The sequence below is a fragment of the Hyperolius riggenbachi genome, chromosome 2 (genome assembly GCF_040937935.1).
Source record: "Hyperolius riggenbachi isolate aHypRig1 chromosome 2, aHypRig1.pri, whole genome shotgun sequence".
In the NCBI taxonomy this organism is placed as follows: domain Eukaryota; kingdom Metazoa; phylum Chordata; class Amphibia; order Anura; family Hyperoliidae; genus Hyperolius; species Hyperolius riggenbachi.
In genome coordinates, this window is record NC_090647.1 from 203537653 (window position 1) to 203558505 (window position 20853).

A 20853-nucleotide genomic window follows, 5' to 3' on the forward strand; every position below is an offset into this window, starting at 1 on the left:
GACCGGCCACTTTTTTTCCATTCAGACCACTGCAGCTTTCACGGTTTATTGCTCGCTCATACAACCTACCACCTAAATGAATTTTGGCTCCTTTTCTTGTCACTAATAAAGCTTTCTTTTGGTGCTATTTGATTGCTCCTGCGATTTTTACTTTTTATTATATTCATCAAAAAAGACATGAATTTTGGCAAAAAAATGATTTTTTTTAACTTTCTGTGCTGACATTTTTCAAATAAAGTAAAATTTCTGTATACATGCAGCGCGAAAAATGTGGACAAACATGTTTTTGATTAAAAAAAAACCCATTCAGTGTATATTTATTGGTTTGGGTAAAAGTTATAGCGTTTACAAACTATGGTGCAAAAAGTTAATTTTCCCATTTTCAAGCATCTCTGACTTTTCTGACCCCCTGTCATGTTTCATGAGGGGCTAGAATTCCAGGATAGTATAAATACCCCCCAAATGACCCCATTTTGGAAAGAAGACATCCCAAAGTATTCACTAAGAGGCATAGTGAGTTCATAGAAGATATTATTTTTTGTCACAAGTAAGCGGAAAATGACACTTTGTGAGGAAAAAAAAAAAAAATTTCCATTTCTTCTAACTTGCGACAAAAAAAAATGAAATCTGCCACGGACTCACCATGCCCCTCTCTGAATACCTTGAAGGGTCTACTTTCCAAAATGGGGTCATTTGTGGGGTGTGTTTACTGTCCTGACATTTTGGGGGGTGCTAAATTGTAAGCACCCCTGTAAAGCCTAAAGGTGCTCATTGGACTTTGGACCCCTTAGCGCAGTTAGGCTGCAAAAAAGTGCCACACATGTGGTATTGCCGTACTCAGGAGAAGTAGTATAATGTGTTTTGGGGTGTATTTTTACACATACCCATGCTGGGTGGGAGAAATATCTCTGTAAATGACAATTTAATTTTTTTTACACACAATTGTCCATTTACAGAGATCTTTCTCCCACTCAGCATGGGTATGTGTAAAAATACACCACAAAACACATTATACTACTTCTCCTGAGAACGGCGATACCACATGTGTGGCACTTTTTTGCACCCTAACTGCGCTAAAGGGCCCAAAGTCCAATGAGTACCTTTAGGATTTCACAGGTCATTTTGAGAAATTTCGTTTCAAGACTACTCCTCACGGTTTAGGGCCCCTAAAATGCCAGGGCAGTATAGGAACCCCACAAATGACCCCATTTTAGAAAGAAGACACCCCAAGGTATTCCGTTAGTAGTATGGCGAGTTCATAGAAGATTTTATTTTTTGTCACAAGTTAGCGGAAAATGAAATCAATTCCCGCTAACTTGTGACAAAAAATAAAATCTTCTATGAACTCGCCATACTACTAACGGAATACCTTGGGGTGTCTTCTTTCTAAAATGGGGTCATTTGTGGGGTTCCTATACTGCCCTGGCATTTTAGGGGCCCTAAACCGTGAGGAGTAGTCTTGAAACGAAATTTCTCAAAATGACCTGTGAAATCCTAAAGGTACTCATTGGACTTTGGGCCCTTTAGTGCAGTTAGGGTGCAAAAAAGTGCCACACATGTGGTATCACCATACTCGGGAGAAGTAGTACAATGTGTTTTGGGGTGTATTTTTACACATACCCATTCTGGGTGGGAGAAATACCTCTGTAAATGGACAATTGTGTGTAAAAAAATCAAAAGATTGTCATTTACAGAAGTATTTCTCCCACCCAGCATGGGTATGTGTAAAAATACACCCCAAAACACATTATACTACTTCTCCCGAGTACGGCGATACCACATGTGTGGCACTTTTTTGCACCCTAACTGCACTAAGGGGCCCAAAGTCCAATGAGTACCTTTAGGATTTCACAGGTCATTTTTGTTTCAAGACTACTCCTCGCGGTTTAGGGCCCCTAAAATGCCAGGGCAGTATAGGAACCCCACTAATGACCCCATTTTAGAAAGAAGACACCCCAAGGTATTCCGTTAGGAGTATGGTGAGTTCATAGAAGTTTTTATTTTTTTGTCACAAGTTAGCGGAAATTGATTTTAATAGTTTTTTTTCACGAAGTGTCATTTTCCGCTAACTTGTGACAAAAAATAAAATCTTCTATGAACTCACCATACTCCGTACGGAATACCTTTGGGTGTCTTCTTTCTAGAATGGGGTCATTTGTGGGGTTCCTATACTGCCCTGGCATTTTAGGGGCCCTAAACCGTGAGGAGTAGTCTTGAAACCAAATGTCGCAAAATGACCTGTGAAATCCTAAAGGTACTCATTGGACTTTGGGCCCCTTAGCGTACTTAGGGTGTAAAAAAGTGCCACACATGTGGTACCGCCGTACTCAGGAGAAGTAGTATAATGCGTTTTGGGGTGTATTTTTACACATACCCATGCTAAGTGGGAGAAATATCTCTGTAAATGACAATTGTTTGATTTTTTTACACACAATTGTCCATTTACATAGAAATTTCTCCCACCCAGCATGGGTATGTGTAAAAATACACCCCAAAACACATTATACTACTTTTCCTGAGTACGGCGGTACCACATGTGTGACACTTTTTTGCAGCCTAGGTGCGCTAAGGGGCCCAACGTCCTATTCACAGATCATTTTGAAGCATTTGTTTTCTAGACTACTCCTCGCGGTTTAGGGCCCCTAAAATGCCAGGGCAGTATAGGAACCCCACAAGTGACCCCATTTTAGAAAGAAGACACCCCAAGGTATTCCGTTAGGTGTATGGTGAGTTCATAGAAGATTTTATTTTTTGTCACAAGTTAGTGAAAAATGACACTTTGTGAAAAAAAACCAATAAAAATTAATTTCCGCTAACTTTTGACAAAAAATAAAATCTTGTATGAACTCGTCATACACCTAACAGAATACCTTGGGGTGTCTTTTTTTCTAAAATGGGGTCACTTGTGGGGTTCCTATACCGCCCTGGCATTTTACAGGCCCAAAACCGTGAGTAGTCTGGAAACCAAATGTCTCAAAATGACTGTTCAGGGGTATAAGCATCTGCAAATTTTGATGACAGGTGGTCTATGAGGGGGCGAATTTTGTGGAACCGGTCATAAGCAGGGTGGCCTTTTAGATGACAGGTTGTATTGGGCCTGATCTGATGGATAGGAGTGCTAGGGGGGGTGACAGGAGGTGAGTGATGGGTGTCTCAGGGGGTGGTTAGAGGAAAAAATAGATGCAATCAATGCACTGGGGAGGTGATCGGAAGGGGGTCTGAGGGGAATCTGAGGGTTTGGCCGAGTGATCAGGAGCCCACACGGGGCAAATTGGGGCCTGATCTGATGGGTAGGTGTGCTAGGGGGTGACAGGAGGTGATTGATGGGTGTCTCAAGGTGTGATTAGAGGGGGGAATAGATGCAAGCAATGCACTGGCGAGGTGATCAGGGCTGGGGTCTGAGGGCATTCTGAGGGTGTGGGCGGGTAATTGAGTGCCCTAGGGGCAGATAGGGGTCTAATCTGATAGGTAGCAGTGACAGGGGGTGATTGATGGGTAATTAGTGGGTGTTTAGGGTAGAGAATAGATGGAAACACTGCGCTTGGGTGGTGATCTGATGTCGGATCTGCGGGCGATCTATTGGTGTGGGTGGGTGATCAGTTTGCCCGCAAGGGGCAGGTTAGGGGCTGATTGATGGGTGGCAGTGACAGCGGGTGATTGATGGGTGGCAGTGACAGGGGGTGATTGATGGGTGGCAGTGACAGGGGGTGATTGATGGGTGATAGGTGATTGGCATGTGATTGACAGGTGATCAGTGGGTTATTACAGGGAAGGACAGATGTAATTAATGCACTGGCGAATTGATAAGGGGGGGGGGGTCTGAGGGCAATCTGAGCGTGTAGGCGGGTGATTGGGTGCCCGCAAGGGGCAGATTAGGGTCTGATCTGATGGGTAACAGTGACAGGTGGTGATAGGGGGTGATTGATGGGTAATTAGTGGGTGTTTAGAGGAGAGAATAGATGTAAACGCTGCGCTTGGGTGGTGATATGATGTCGGATCTGCGGGCGATCTATTGGTGTGGGTGGGTGATCAGATTGCCCGCAAGGGGCAGGTTAGGGGCTGATTGTTGGGTGGCAGTGACAGGGGGTGATTGATGGGTGATAGGTGATTGGCAGGTAATTGACAGGTGATCAGTGGGTTATTACAGGGAAGGACAGATGTAATTAATGCACTGGCGAATTGATAAGGGGGGGGGGTCTGAGGGCAATCTGAGCGTGTGGGCGGGTGATTGGGTGCCCGCAAGGGGCAGATTAGGGTCTGATCTGATGGGTAACAGTGATAGGGGGTGATTGATGGGTAATTAGTGGGTGTTTAGAGGAGAGAATAGATGTAAACGCTGCGCTTGGGTGGTGATCTGATGTCGGATCTGCGGGCGATCTATTGGTGTGGGTGGGTGATCAGATTGCCCGCAAGGGGCAGGTTAGGGGCTGATTGTTGGGTGGCAGTGACAGGGGGTGATTGATGGGTGATAGGTGATTGGCAGGTGATTGACAGGTGATCAGTGGGTTATTACAGGGAAGGACAGATGTAATTAATGCACTGGCGAATTGATAAGGGGGGGGGGTCTGAGGGCAATCTGAGCGTCTGGGCGGGTGATTGGGTGCCCGCAAGGGCAGATTAGGGTCTGATCTGATAGGTAACAGTGACAGGTGGTGATAGGGGGTGATTGATGGGTGATTGATGGGTAATTAGTGGGTGTTTAGAGAAGATAACAGATGTAAACGATACATTTGGGAGGTAATCTGACGGCGGGTTTGCGGGCGATTTAATGGTGTGGGTGGGTGATCAGATTGCCCGCAAGGGGCAGGTTAGGGGCTGATTGATGGGTGGCAGTGACAGGGGGTGACAGGGGGTGATTGATGGGTGATAGGTGATTGGCAGGTGATTGACAGGTGATCAGTGGGTTATTACAGGGAAGAACAGATGTAATTAATGCACTGGTGAATTGATAAGGGGGGGGGTCAGAGGGCAATCTGAGCGTGTGGGCGGGTGATTGGGTGCCCGCAAGGGGCAGATTAGGGTCTGATCTGGTAGGTAAAAGTGACAGGTGGTGATAGGGGGTGATTGATGGGTGATTGATGGGTAATTAGTGGGTGTTTAGAGGAGAGAATAGATGTAAACAATGGATTTGGGAGGTGATCTGATGTCGGATCTGTGGGCGATCTATTGGTGTGGGGGGGTGATCAGATTGCCCGCAAGGGGCAGGTTAGGGGCTGATTGATGGGTGGCAGTGACAGGGGGTGATTGACGGGTGATTGACGGGTGATTGACAGGTGATTGACAGGTGATTGACAGGTGATTGACAGGTGATCAGGGGGATAGATGCATACAGTAAACAGGGGGGGGGTCTGGGGGGGGGGGTCTGGGGAGAATCTGAGGGGTGGGGGGTGATCGGGAGGGGGCAGGGAGCAGGGGGGGGGATAAAAAAAATAGCGTTGACAGATAGTGACAGGGAGTGATTGATGGGTGATTAGGGGGGTGATTGGGTGCAAACAGGGGTCTGGGGGGTGGGCAGGGGGGGGGGTCTGATGGGTGCTGTGGGCGATCTGGGGCAGGGGGGGGAGAAATCAGTGTGCTTGGGTGCAGACTAGGGTGGCTGCAGCCTGCCCTGGTGGTCCCTCGGACACTGGGACCACCAGGGCAGGAGGCAGCCTGTATAATACACTTTGTAAACATTACAAAGTGTATTATACACTTTGTATGCGGCGATCGCGGGGTTAACATCCCGCCGGCGCTTCCGTATAGCCGGCGGGATGTTGCGGCGGGCGAGCGGTGACAGGCGCCGGCGGAGGATCGCGTCACGGATGACGCGATCGCTCCGCCCATGCCCTTAGAAGGACCGCCGCCTCTGTGGGTTCAGGGCTCCACTTCCCAGCCACCTCTGTGCGTTAGGCGGTCGGGAAGTGGTTAATATGGCACAAACCCCATATGGGGGAGCAGCTAAACCGATAAGGATAGATATATAAAAGATAGGAATAACTTCTCACTGTGCATATAATTTTATTGATCAAAAGTCCATAGAAACCCCTTCAAAACCAACCTCCCTCCACCTTAAAAACAAGCCAGCTTAAAGAGGAGCGCTCCTTGCACACATCACTCCCATACACCCATACATACTCTGCCCTTGGTCAGGGATTGGTTAATTCAATAGCTTGTTTTTAGCGTATCTGCTGGGAAAACAGTCCTTTATGTGAAAAGCCAGTCTCTTGATACAACATTCCCACTGACGTGCTTACGAAATGCTGCTTCAACACATCAATTCACATGGGAATCTATTCTCTGTTATTAATCCAGTGCTTTTCCTGTTTGTACTGCGCTATCACAGCGTGAATACACGTGCTTGCTTTTTAAACAGTGTCCATAGGTTATAACGCTGCTAAGCAGCACTCACCACCTCTTTATTCCTCGTAACTTCTCCACTTAGAATTTTCAGTTTGGCTTGTATCTGCGACGTCCCGCAGTTTACGCTGCCACACAGGTTCGTATTGTGGAGTCCGTGGGAATCTTCCCTGGCCGGCCAGATGATCAGTATGAGCGGGCGCGAGGACGCTAGGTTTCCATGCTCACTCTTGGATGGCTGATGGCCACGCCTGCATACGCGTTACGCCCACTACGTCACGTGGGCTTCCTCAGTGCCAATGCTGTGGATCTAGAGAGGGGGCGTTTCCCAGCCCATTTTATCGTCATCCTACCCTCCCATTGGACAGCCTATTAAACGCATAGGGGAAGGTGTTTAATTTCTTCTGCGTTTTCCAAGCGCTTGTCAGCGATCAAGTACTGTACACAGCTGACATTCATTAGCAGTCATATTTGAAACTCACCATTCCTCACCAAGCAGATACACTGTATTTAGTCATGCGTTCATACCGCTGAGACTGTTCATCTCATACGCAACGTTTAATCCTTATAAAAGTTGTTATTCTTCTTTCAAGGGACATTCAAGACCACACATTCACACTATTTGTTTTCAAATTGCTGCATAGTATTTCCTGTCCCCCTGTAAAGAAGGTACAATTTTATGTATGCAAAGAATCATTCTTTCTTTAAATACCCACTATTTTAAAGTGAGCATGTTCCATTGTGGCTCAAAGCAATTAGAAATGACTGAGTCTACCATCATTCAGGCAGAAATACTGCTAGATTAAAATCGGTATTCAAACCCCCCGGATATAGGGTTCCCAGGGTGTAGATCCACCTACTTTCCACCTGGTAGAGCAGTCTATCATAGTCTCCTCCCCTTTGGCTCTGCTTGGGCTTTACTATCCCTTTAAATCTCATCAGGTTAGGATCACTATTATGAAACACGGCAAAATGTGTCCCTAGGGGGCTATCTTCCTCAGCACTCTTAATATTGGCCACGTGTTCCCCTATGCGTTTTTTTAGAAGTCTCCCAGTCTTGCCAATATACTTTAAGCCACATGGACAGGTAATCATGTACACTACCCCCACTGTGTTACAATTAATCAGGGTCCTTATCTCATATTGTTTGTCACCCTTGGCATTTTCAAAAGTCTTAGTCTTATGTACTAATTTACAGTAGGAACACCCACCACATGGGTACATCCCCACTGGTTTGGGGCCTAAAAAAACCCTTCCTTCCAGTCCTGACCTCACTGGTCTTGAACTTACTTCAGTTCTAACCAGGGCATCCTTTAAATTTGGTGCCCTCCTTGCCGTCATTGACGGATAAGGGCCTACTATCTGTGCAAGGACGGGATCTCGTCCCATTATATGCCAGTGTTTGTTTAAAATCTCCCTTAATTGTGGCCAATGTGACCCATATTTGGTTATTACTCGCACCTGATCATTATCATTCTTTTTTCTCACTTTCTTTAAAGATGTTTGTCGATTCAGATTCATGGCCCTATCTCTTGCCTTGTCTAGGACCTCCTCAGGGTAACCCCGTTTCTTAAATCTATTTTCCATTTTGGTCACCTCTTCCTGGAATTCATCTTCCTTTGAACAATTACGCCTCACTCTTACCATTTGCCCATATGGGATTCCCCATTTTTGGGTTTTGGGGTGAAAGCTGTCCCCATGTAGATAGGTGTTCCCAGCTGTTTCTTTTCTATAGACCGTGGTCTCCAATCTCCCCTCTCCCTTCCTGATCCTGAGATCCAAGAATGAGATAGAATCACTATCCACAGTATATGTGATTCTCAGATTCCGTGCATTAACATTTAGATCTGTCAGGAACATTTCCAGGGACTCAAGGGGTCCTCTCCAGACAAGGAGGACGTCGTCCACGTATCTCAGCCAGAGGGCCGCATGTGCACCAAAATCTCGCCTCACATACACCTCCTGGCGTTCCCATGCCCCCAAATGCAGGCATGCATAGGCCGGTGCACACGCGGCCCCCATCGACGTCCCCCTTGTCTGTTTGTACATCACCCCATCTGCCATAAAACAATTATGCGTTAGTACCAACTCCAAAAGATCCATGATCACCTGGTTTCTGCCATTTGAGGTGCCACCTTCATGTTTTAGAAAATAGCGAACAGCCTCCATCCCTACCTCATGAGGGATGGAGGTATACAAGGATTCGATATCTATGCCAACAAGATAGTCCCCCTCTCTTACTTCAAAATCTTCTAGCATGATCAACAAGTCACGTGTGTCTTTTATGAAAGACGGCAGTCTTTCAACCATGCCTTTGATGCTCTTGTCTATAAATGTCCCGACTTTTTCTAGTGGGCCTTCAATCGCCGAAACTATTGGTCGACCCGGGGGTCTCGTCGGATTTTTATGTATTTTCGGTATCAGGTACAAGCATGGTATTTTATATGATTTGGTCTTCATATACCCAAATTCACCCGCCGATATCAGTTCGTTTGCTAGCGCCTCATCCAATATCATGTCCCTCTTTTTTATAATTTCCGGGAAGGGGTTATCTAGTAATCTGGCATAGGTATCACCACATTCCAATTGTCTCTTCATTTCACAGAAATAGGCCTCTTTACTCCACAGCACAATATTACCCCCCTTATCACTTCCTCTGATTACCAAATCATCATTCTTTTTGAGTTCTTCAAGGGCTTTTCTTTCATTCTCTGTTAAATTGTCCCTCTTTTTTCCCCATCTGACCTTCTCTAGATCTCTCGACACTAACTCTGAGAACGCCTGAACATTTTTGTCAGATGAAATAGGTGGCATAAACTTAGATCTTTTTCTAAGGTCAGTGGGTATGATGGATATTTCTTCAGGACCTTCCAAGTTATCTGTTAACCCTTCATCAATTAACAGTTCTAGATCTCTAAGAGTCTCTCTTTCTTTTAGTGTTACAATTCTAACCTCATCACAGTCAACCTGCTCAGCCTCTGACCTCACTTTTGTCTGTTTAGCAAACATTTTTTTCAACAAGACTTTACGTAAGAACAATTGGATGTCTCGGTACGTATCAAATGGGTCCCCTCCACAAACTGGGGAGAAAGATAACCCTCTGTTTAACACCGACACATGTTCCGGCTTAAGTTCAAAGCTGGTCAGATTGACTATGTTGTTTAAATCCTCCTTTTGATCTACCTTTCCTAGTGATTCTTCCCTTTCCTGGGAGGCTGTACTCTTTTCTTTAGTATAGGTTGTGGGTCCTGTTTGTTTTTCTTTTTCTTTCTCTGGTGATTTTTCCTCTTTTTGGTTCTGCCTCTTCCTACTTCTTTTCTTTCCTCGTCTGTGCTTAATTCTTCCTCTTCTATCTCTTCTTCCTCCTCTAAAAAAAACACTGACTTTCCAGAGGAGGATACTGAGACCTCACTTTTGTCATCTTCTTCCTCATCCTCTAGATCTACATCTAATCTAGTCCTAGACCTGGATCTAGCTCTTCCTGGTTTACAATCGTAATACTCACCATCATTCCATTCCTTGATGTCAGTCAAAAATTTGGTCTGCTTTACAACTTTAATTTTCTTTTGTGTGTGTTCCACCTCTTTCTTTACCATGTCATTGAATTTCTCGAAATCTTTCTCTGATTTGAAATCTTCCAACGTTTCTATACTATGCTTAATTTCAATTTGCAACTCACCTAATTGCACCTTCTCCTCTTTAATCATTAATCTCATCACACTCAGATCGTAGTAAATAGCTTTCCTTTTCCACTCAGGGAGAAATCGAGAATTTCTCAAGTGTCCTGCTGGGATAAAACGCCCTCTCATTCCCCAAGGTACTACCCCTTTATCAACATAAGATTGCAATGTGGATACACTCCACTTCCTCCTTAAATGCTTTAAAGTCAATTTCTTATGAACACGAAACAGTTTCTTCAAATCATTATTTCTATTTTTCTTAGTGGTATCTACTTGGTGTTCCTCATTAAATGCCGAACAGATGTCAGCGTCCACATCCTCCCCAATCGCATAGGCCATACTATCTTAGGGTAGCCAGGGCTCTCTCACTAATAATTTAAAACATTAATAAAAACTGGAGTTCAGCTACGGGGGTCTCACCCCTATGTATTCCCTTGGTCAATTCAAAACCGTTCAACAACAGATGCTGATATGTAAGGAGAATGAAAAACCGGTGAACAGGTACTTAATATGGCACAAACCCCATATGGGGGAGCAGCTAAACCGATAAGTGGTTCTGCACCATTGCGATTGGAGAGAGGTCATGGAGTTGCATTCACATGATTAGAGATGGCCCGAACCTCCGATTTTTAGTTCATGAACCGGGTTTGCGAATTTCCGCGAAAGTTCGGTTTGCGCGAACTTTCGCGAACCGCAATAGACTTTGGGGGGAGGCGAACTTTGAAAACTAGAAAAATGTATGCTGGCCAGAAAAGTGATGGAAAAGGTGTTTCAAGGGGTCTAACACCTGGAGGGGGGCATGGCGGAGCGGGATAGCTGCCAAAAGTCGCAGGGAAAAATTATTAATTTGACGCAAAGCAGCGTTTTAAGGGCAGAAATCACATTGAATGCTAAATTGCAAGCCTAAAGTGCTTTAAAACATCTTGCATGTGTATACATCAATCAGGGAGTGTAATTAGAGTTCTGCTTCACACTGACACACCAAACTCACTGTGTAACGCACCGCAAACAGCTGTTTGCGTAGTGATGGCCATGCTGGACTGGTGCGCCCCATGGCCAGAGTGCAGGCCGTGGCGTTTTTCAAGCTCAGATGGTCTGACAGAGGCGCTTATCGTGACCTTAAGACTGCACTGTGTGTACTCCCGTTCGTTATTGCCTGAAGAAGCGGGGATATATCCGCGAAACACGTTGCACTGTATGTTGGAGTATATAAATCAATGTGTTTGTACTAAAACCGACAGTATCATGTCTGCTTCAGGGAGATGAGTCAACCATCGCCTCCCAAGGAATTTTTAAGTTTTTAGATATATTTTATTCTGTTGGCACCTCTGTTCTCCTTACAATATCAGCATCCACCCTTGGTGGAGGGGTTGAATTCCCTGTCTTCTCCTAATCTACAGAGAGCGACATCTTAATCCTGAGTGAGGACAGGCCTAATCTCCTCACCTGCCTACACAGTGGTTGCCTAATTGGTAACCCTGACTTGTGAGTATATCTATCATATACTTTTCCATTTACCCATCACCCAACTTACTACACTATATTGGGCTCTCGGTGTCCCTTCTTTTTCTTTTGCATATGGTCGCCGGGCTGAGGTAGCTGAATGACAGAACAGTGACTGTCCAGCTGATCAAATTTGGTCTGTCCACAATGAAGCAATGACTTTATTATCTTGGGTGTGCCGACCCGAGACACTCATATAGCCGGCGGTCATTGCTTCATTGTGATACGCAAGCCCCTTCACTGCGGCAAGATAATGATCACGAAGGGGAATTGGCACATGTACATGCCTTTTGTTTTGTTGTTCCATCCGCAGTGCAGCCAGAAAAATTAGGCAGCAGAAAAATTATTATAGCAGCCGCTGCTAGCAGCGGCCTTAAAAATTCAGGAATCCGCCTGGAGTCCTGGACCCTGTTGGTGGTGGCAGAGAAGGCAGTCAAGCGGCCTGCAGGCAGAGATGCTGTGTGGGGAGCGACTTAGTCTTGGGGCAGGCAGTCACACTGCGTGCAGGCAAAGATGCTGTGTGTGGGGACTGACTTAGTCTTCGGGCAGGCCTGACCATGCTTTGCAGACCACGTGGTCAGATGGTCCCTTGACCCAATGCTATGTGCCAGAGATGACACCACTTGCCTTTCAACATCACGGTACAGTTTGGATATTGCCTATTTTTGAGAAATAATTGCATATCTTCTACTGCGGTGTGTGGATTTGCTTTTGTGTGCTGCTTTCCCTCAGGTGGTCATCCCATTGCAGTTTGTGCTTTGTAATAATGTGCCTTCATAAGGTAGTTGTTACTACGCAGGTCTTGGTCTTTCCACGGCTAAATTTTCGGTGGCAGAGAGTACAGATGGCATTGCTCTCTTCTGAGGCAGACACACAAAAAAATTTCCACACCGCTGAGCCCTGGGGTGATGGCACTTTGGTGGTGGCGGCCGACTGAGTATTAAGTGGGGTGCCAGAATCAGAGCAGGAGGAGGAAGATATGTCACGCTTCTGTGTGGAAGCTGCGAAAGATGAGGTGTTCTGTGTTAAATAGTCAACTACGTCCTGACAATATTGGGGGTTGATGGCACGTGCCTTCTTTTGAACACTGTACTTTGGTCACGGGCCGCACAAAATCACGACAGTGCGACATTGAACAGACCTGCCAGGTGGCCTGCCTCTGCCTTTTGTTTTGTCCATATTGGGGGGGAATGAAGTGAAAGGTTTGCACTGACTTTACTAATACAATGTGCAGTCAGTCACACGGGTGCAGTGAACAGGTATGCACGGAATGGTATATCACACTGCGTGCGCTCACGTAGGTGGGTGGGTGCACTGAAGTGAACACAACAGGTAGTAGGTGTGACAATCCAGCCCCACGATCCTGTTGAGATCTGCTCCCGTTAGCGTAAGCAGGAAGTACAGGTGCAGACGGACAACAAAGACCGGTTGCTGGATCGTCAGAGGGAGAAGGTTAATGCGACAGAGCATGCCAATCCCCTCTAATCTGCTCCCATTAGCATATGCAGGAAGTACGGTGAACAGACTGACAATAAGGATTGATCGCGCAGCTGCCTACGATATGTAATGGGACAGTCCCTCACCAATCCCGTATTACTAGGCCACTGTTGCCATGCAGGTCTCGTGCACTAGAGACTGCTGGAGGCAAATTCACTGTGTGCATAGTAAACGGTTAAGATTGGTTGGAGGTGCCCATACATGTACAATCCTGATTGTATATACAATCGGTAATCTAAAATTATCGATTTCGCGCTGGAAAACGGGTAAATACACTGACACCACTCTCCGATTTGATAGGCCAAAGAGACCCCAACGCTATCATAATATGGTAGCCAGCTAAATCACGTTCAACATGCTCCAGTCACCATTCAGGGAATAGTCACTTCCGACGGCTTAAAGACTGTGAGCAATGTGACGTTTAAAGAAAGGTTACTGGGTCCGTATATGATGCAATCTCGATTGTGTCCAATCGAGAACTAAAGTTATTGATTTCGCACAGGAAATCGGGTACTAGCTAATCCTAGAAGGAAGAAACGGTTATTTACAACCTAGCTAGCAAATCAACAATTTATTGTGAGAAAACGCGGAAAAGCCACCGCGTGTGCTGAAAGCAAGGCGGCTGATTCCGCGTCCAAGCGGCGGTTTGCACGTGTAGGCACGCGTCTGGTAGTGTGGAAGAACGCAGAAAAGCCGCCGAATGTTCTAATAGCAAAGCGGCTGCTTCCGCGTCCAAGGTGGCGGTTTGTACGCAGCAGCGCGCCTTTGGAGTGGCTGGGTCTGTTAGTCCACATAGATGAATGAAGAGCTACGCGCGCGGGCCAGAAGTCAGGACCTTTATACCAGCAGGGGAAGTGTCAGCTGATCAGGACGATCAGCTGATTCCTGCTGGACTCATGATTGGCTGAGTGGCTCAGGCGAGGCAGCAGAGTTCAGCTACTATATATTCTGCTAGCTTGTCAGTTGCTGGTTGTCTGCCATTGCAAACACTTTGTGGAAGCATTCAGACCATAGTCAGATCCTTACAGTGTGTTTTAACCAGGGGGACCTGGGAATTCACACTGAGCCAGATTACCTTGTACTGTTTATTTGTTAGACCAGTTCCAGGGTGTTGAGATCAAGGCCCTCACACCCCAGACTAGGAATACTGTGTATCTTCTGTGTATTCTCTAGCATAGTTCCAGGGTGTTGAGATCAAGGCCCTCACACCCAAGACTAGGGAACTGTATTGTCTTTGTGTTATATTCCAGACTAGTTCCAGGGTGTTGACGATCACGGACCTCACACCCAAGACTAGGGAATTGTATTATCATTTATGTTATACTCCAGACTAGTTCCAGTGTGTTGATGATCACGGACCTCACACCCAAGACTAGGGAATTGTATTATCATTTATGTTATGCTCCAGACTAGTTCCAGGGTGTTATGACTACGGACCTCACACCCCAGACTAGGATTGTGCTATTACTGTATTACGTTAGCCCAGTCCAGGGCAATACCTTTCATATTAGCTGCAGGACTTCCTGCAACCTAGCCTCGGTCCCTCGCCCAGGGCCAGGGGTCCACAGGCTACAGGAATATCACCCACAGTCAGGGGTGAAATCCTCAGGAGTCTTAGGCCGCCAGCTCCTCTGGTGGTCTCCACTCAGAGTTGTTACTGTTACACCAAACACTCTCACTATTCTGGTGTCCAGAGGTTAGCAATACATCTGTATTATCGCTGATTCTGCAGATCATCGATAATCAGGCGTATATCTGCATTCTTGGTGGTACTGCAGATCGCCAATAATCAGATTCTCTCTGCGTGCTGACACCAATCGTTACATTTATAAGCAAATAATAAAACAATGCGGTAGTATGACTGACTCTTCAGAGGGCAGATTCCTTATAGCTGCAATCAGATGACCAGAACAGACACAAGACTGAACGATAAAATCGTTAGTTTTATTCTAAAACTACATGTACACAGCTTAATTCAGCCCACAGATAGATATACCTGGCCGGCAGAACAGATTGGTTTGATAGAAAGAGAATAGAGATGAAAAGAAACAGAATGTCTTAATATACATTTCAAATACCGTTATTGGTAGTCCATGCGGAAATCGCAAGTCTTTGGAGGAAAGTCCAAGATGGCGGTTGCCATGCGGCCAGAGGCCTTGTGAGAAATCCAAGATGGAGATTTTGCGTCAGTGTCCCGCTGGCTGCCAAGATGTTATTAGGCCAGGATTTCAGATAATGGACGCTGGACCTTTGTGTCATGGGAGTTTTGTTCCTCGCTGTAGGTGGGGGGAGTTATGACACGTACAAGTCCAGCCTTGTGCAATTTGAATAAGGCAGTGCCCCCTTAGGCAGGGAGAGGTTTTGGGCCAATTCAGGTTTTACCCGCTCTCGGCATGCCCGTAGGTAATATCAAGAACCCAAATGAATATTCATAACCAGCGTGATGTTAGGAATCATTTGGTACTAAACACGAGGACTAGATATGAATCATAACACAATTTTTTACTTCTCCCCTTGTAGTCTGAGTTTGGAAGTTACTAGCTTGTTCAAACTCTCTCAGCACCTGCACCAAGTTGAACCTCAGAACTTGTGCACTTTTCAGCGGCCTAGGAACTTCCTATGCCATGAATTATGAGGAAAATATAGAGAACATATGAATATAGGCATCTCAGGGACACATGGGGGTCAGCTGGGAGAGGCATTCCCTTTGATCCTTCAGCTGAGGTAATCCTGAGAGACCTCCTGGGGTTGGCTCTATTCAAGTACGGAACTGAGAAGACACCAAGTCTGGATGAGGGCAGTGTAGGTGGGAGATTTCTCTCTCTCTGCCTGGTTGGGTGTAATGGGCCAGGAAACCCACTTAGGTCACACTTAGGTGAGAGAAGCTTTACTTAGAGGAGTCAGTGTTTGCTGCATTTGACCAGGGAGAGGACTGTGTTAACCCCTGGCTTCCCTGATCTTTTTATAAACCAAGCCTTTTCCTATCTGCTGTCACTTTTTAATAGTGTGGACAGGGAATATTTTATAAGGCTCTAACTACTTTATTAGGATGAATAAACATTTATTCGTCACAGTAGGTATATGTAGTGATGGGTATTACATGTGCACCTGCCACACACAGACAGGCACAGTGAGACTGACTGACAGGGCTGTATATAATGCAAGTGGGCCACTCAAAAAAAAAAATAGATCACAAGAACAAGATTAGCTCTCAAAAGAGCTGTTGAGGGGTGCTTTTTTTAGCAATAACAATCAGCCAGGAGCAAGCTAACAAGCCTACAAGAGCCTAACTAAGCTTTCCCTATGAGAGTCTGCAGCAGCTATCCCTTCACTAATTACTGCAGGCACACGAGTGAGTCCACTGCCTGACGCTGCCTGCCTTTTATAAGGGGGTGGGGCTCCAGGAGGGAGTGTAGCCTAATTGGCTACAATGTGTCTGCTGACGGTGATATAGAGGGTCAAAGTTGACCCTCATGATGCACTGTGGGGGCGAACCGAACTTCCGGAAAAGTTCCCGGTTTGCCGCGATCGCCAACCACGGAAGTTCGCCGGGAACAGTTAGCCGGCGAACCGTTCGGGCCATCTCTAGTCTTGGGGCTGGTAGCCAGTCACACGGCATGCAGGCAGAGATGCTGTGTGTGGGGACTGACTTAGTCTTCGGGCGGACAGTAGCCCTCCGGGATCCATGCCTCCTTTTGATAAAGGTGAGGTACTGAACACTTTTGTGACTTAGGCTACTTCTCTTCTCAGTGACAATGCCTCCAGCTGCGCTAAAGGTCCTTTCTGACAGTTCGCTTGAGGCAGGGCAAGAAAGAAGTTGGATGGCAAATTGTGACAGCTCTGGCCACAGGTCAAGCCTGCGCACCCAGTAGTTCAAGGGTGCATCGCTGTTCACAGTGTCTACATCCACACTTAATAATATAATAATAATAATACAAACATTTGTATAGCGCTTTTCTCCTGTCGGACTCAAAGCGCTCAAGAGCTGCAGCCACTGGGATGCGCTCAAGAGGCCACCCTGCAGTGTTAGGGAGTCTTGCCTTGAACTCCTTACTGAATAGGTACTTGACCTAGCCAGGATTCGAACCCTGGTCGCCCATGTCAAAGGCAGAGCCCTTAACCAGTACTCTATCCAGCCACCACTTAAGGCCAGGTAGTCGGCTACCTGCCGGTCCAGGCATTGGTGGAGGGTGGATCAGGAAGCACTAAGTTGAGGCGTTGGACTAAAGAATGTCTGCATGTCTGACATCACCATGAGATCGCTGGAGCGTCCTGTCCTTGAATGTGTGGACATGGGAGAAGTATTACTGGTAGTGGTACCTTTATTGCGTTGTGCTGTGACATCACCCTTAAACGCATTGTAAAGCATAGTTGCCAGCTTGTTCTACATGTGCTGCATCCTTTCTGCCTTCTGGTGAGTTGGTAACATTCTCCACTTTGTGCCTATACCAAGGGTCTAGTAGTGTGGCCACCCAGTACAGCTCATTCACAAAGTTGGATCCACGGGTACTATCCATCTCCTCTTGCTCTTCCTCAGTGATGTCAGGTAAGTCCTCCTCCCCCCTTCAGCCACGAACAATACAACAGGAACGTCAAGCAGCACAAGCCCCCTGCGACGCCTGCTGCGGTTGTTCTTCTGCCACCGTCTCCTCCTCCTCCTCCAAAGAAACACCTTTCTCATCATCCGAGTCTGACTCCTCTTCCCTACACGACTCTTCCTCCTCCTCCCCCTCTGTGCTGCCGCAGGTGTTGAGGAAACATCTGATTCTGATGAAAATTGCTCCCACAACTTTTCCTGCCATAACTGATCCTGTTCACGCTCCTCCACAGCTTGATACACCACTCTACGCATGGCACGCTCCAGGAAGTAAGCATACAGGATCAAGTCGCTGATGGTGCCTTCACTGTGACTCACCAGGTTGGTCACCTCCTCAAACGGCCGCATGAGCCTGCATGCATTTCGCATCAGTGTCCAGTTGTTGGGCCAGAACATCCTCATCTCCCCAGATTGTGTCCTTTTACTGTAATTGTACAGGTACTGAGTGATGGCTTTCTCCTGTTCTAGCAGGTGAGAGAACACGACCAGGGTCGAATGCCAGCAAGTCGGGCTCTCACATATCAAGCGTCTCACTGCCAAGTTGTTTCTCCACTGAATATCCACAAAGTGTGCCATGGCCATGTAAGACCGCCTGAAATGCCCACACAACTCCTGGCCTGCTTCAGGACATCCTCTAAGCCTGGGTACTTTGACACAAATCTTTGAATGACTAGATTGAGCACATGTGCACAGGGTACATGTGTCAGCTTTCCCAAATTCAATGCGGAAAGGAGATTGCTGCCGTTGTCACACACCACGTTTCCAGCTGGTGCGGGGTCAGCCACTGATCCACCTGTTTGTTAAGAGCAGCCAGGAGAGCTGGTCCAGTGTGACTTTCCGCTTTGAGGCAAGACATGTCTAAGATGGCATGACACTGTTGAACCTGGCTTGCAGCATAGGCCCTGGGAGATGGGGCTGTGTAGCTGGGGAGGAGATCACAGCACCAGTAGAGTTGAACTGCTACTCAGACAAGGAGGAGGAGGACGACAGTGAAGAGGACGTAGCAGGAGGAGAGGAGGTGGCAGGAGGCCTGTCTGCAAGCTGTGAAGGTGTCACAAGTTGGTCTGCTGCACAGCCACATACTCCCTGCTTACCATTGGTCACCAGGTTGACCCAATGGGCTGTGTAAGTTATGTACCTGCCCTGACCGTGCTTGGCAGACCAGGCATCCATGGTCAGGTGGACCCTTGACCCAACGCTGTGTGCCAGAGATGACACCACTTGCCTCTCAACTTCACGGTACAGTTTGGGTATCGCCTTTTTAGAGAAATAATTGCGGCCTGGCATCTTCCACTGTGGTGTCCCAATGCCCACAAATTTACTGAAGGCCTTAGAGTCCACCAGCTTGTATGGCAACAGCCGGCGAGCTAACAGTTCTGGCGAGCTAACAGTTCCGTCACGCCAGCTGTCAGACACCGGGCAAGGGGGGCAGAGCACCTAACTCATCACTGCATTGACACTGCGTGCGCTCAATTCACGTAGGTAGGTGGGTGCACTGTGAACAACAGGTAGGTAGGTATATGCAGTGATGGGTATTACAATGTGCACCTGTCATACACAGACAGGTAGCGGACAGGTACAGTGACACTGCGTGCACTCAACTCACCTAGGTAGGTGGGTGCACTGTGAACAACAGGTAGGTAGGTATATGCAGTAATGGGTATTACAATGTGCACCTGTCACACACAGACAAATAGCGGACAGGCACAATGACACTGCGTGTGCTCAACTCACGTAGGTAGGTGGGTGCACTGTGAACAACAGGTAGGTAGGTATATGCAGTGATTGGTTTTACAATGTGCACCTGTCACACACACAGGTAGTCACTGAATGTGCTGGGCCTGGCAGTGGCACACACACAGTATGAATTATCAAGGCTGTCTATGCAACACACGTGTCACTGGGACACACAGAAAAAAAAATAGATCACAAGAACAAGATTCACTCTCAAAAGAGCTGTTGTGGGGTGCTATTTTAGCAATAAGAATCAGCAAGGAGCAAGCTAAGAAGCCTACAAGAGCCTAACTAATCTTTCCCTATGAGAGTCTGCAGCAGCAGCAGCTGTCCCTTCTCTATCTGCTGCAGGCACACAAGTGAGTAAAATGGCCAGCGATGCCTGCCTTTTATAAGGGGGGGAGTGGCTCCAGGAGGGAGTGTAGACTGATTGGCTACAATGTGCCTGCTGACTGTGATGTAGAGGGTCAAAGTTGACCCTAATGGTGCATTATGGGGGCAAACCGAACTTCTGGTAAAGTTCGTGATCCCGAACCCCTGGAAGTTCGCCGGAAACCGTTCACCGGTGAACCGTTCGGGCAATCTCTACACATGATTCCAATGCTTCCTCCTTCCAAGTGCACAACACCTAGGAGGTAGTAGTACATTTCTGTGCACTTCATGTGCATGACAATTCTAATGACAAAAAGATAAATCCTTCTGTGAAACTGTGCAAACTGCATCAGCAAATAAACATGCACAGATTAAGTTTTTTAACAATAGTCCAAAGGTCCCCATAGGTCCTCTAAATCAGAAAGTGCTGACGAGCAAAAAACTTTTTTTTGCTTGTCTGCACTTTCTGATGAAGGGGATCCTGCATGGTCTTGATGCTTGAAACAATTGTAAATCTGGTGTTGACATATGTATTAAATAGAGATGGCCCAAACTGTTCGCCAACAGACAGTTCCCGGCAAACAACAGGTGTTTGCATTTGCATCGGCAGGTGAACACACGGTGTGTTCAATCCACCCCTATGCATCATACTAGAGAAAAAAATTGACCCATTGTGCCAGAGTCAGCAGGAACATGGCACCCCCCCCCCCCCTATAAAAATGCCAGCACGGCAACCATTTTACACTCTGCCTGTGTGTGGTGTAAAGCAGTTTAGGGAGATAGCTGTGCTTCAGATAGGGAAAGCATTAGTAAGGCCTCTGCTCTGTGTCCCCATTGCAATTTCTTGCTGCTACAGTAGCAATTCACTATCCACATAACCTAAAGAGCCATTTTAAGGGCTGGATTTTATTCTTGTGATATTGCTGCTCAGTGTGTCCACACAGTGCATTTATTTGTTGCAGACAGGTGCAGTCAGTGCTTAGTGCTACAAGTTCACCCAATTGACCATAGGGTCTGAAAAATGGTGATCACCTGCACTCCTACGAATGTGTGCACAACCACGACAGTCACTATACAAAGATTGCTGCCGAAAGGACTAACATTTATGTCCTGGAGGTGTCAACTAATAAA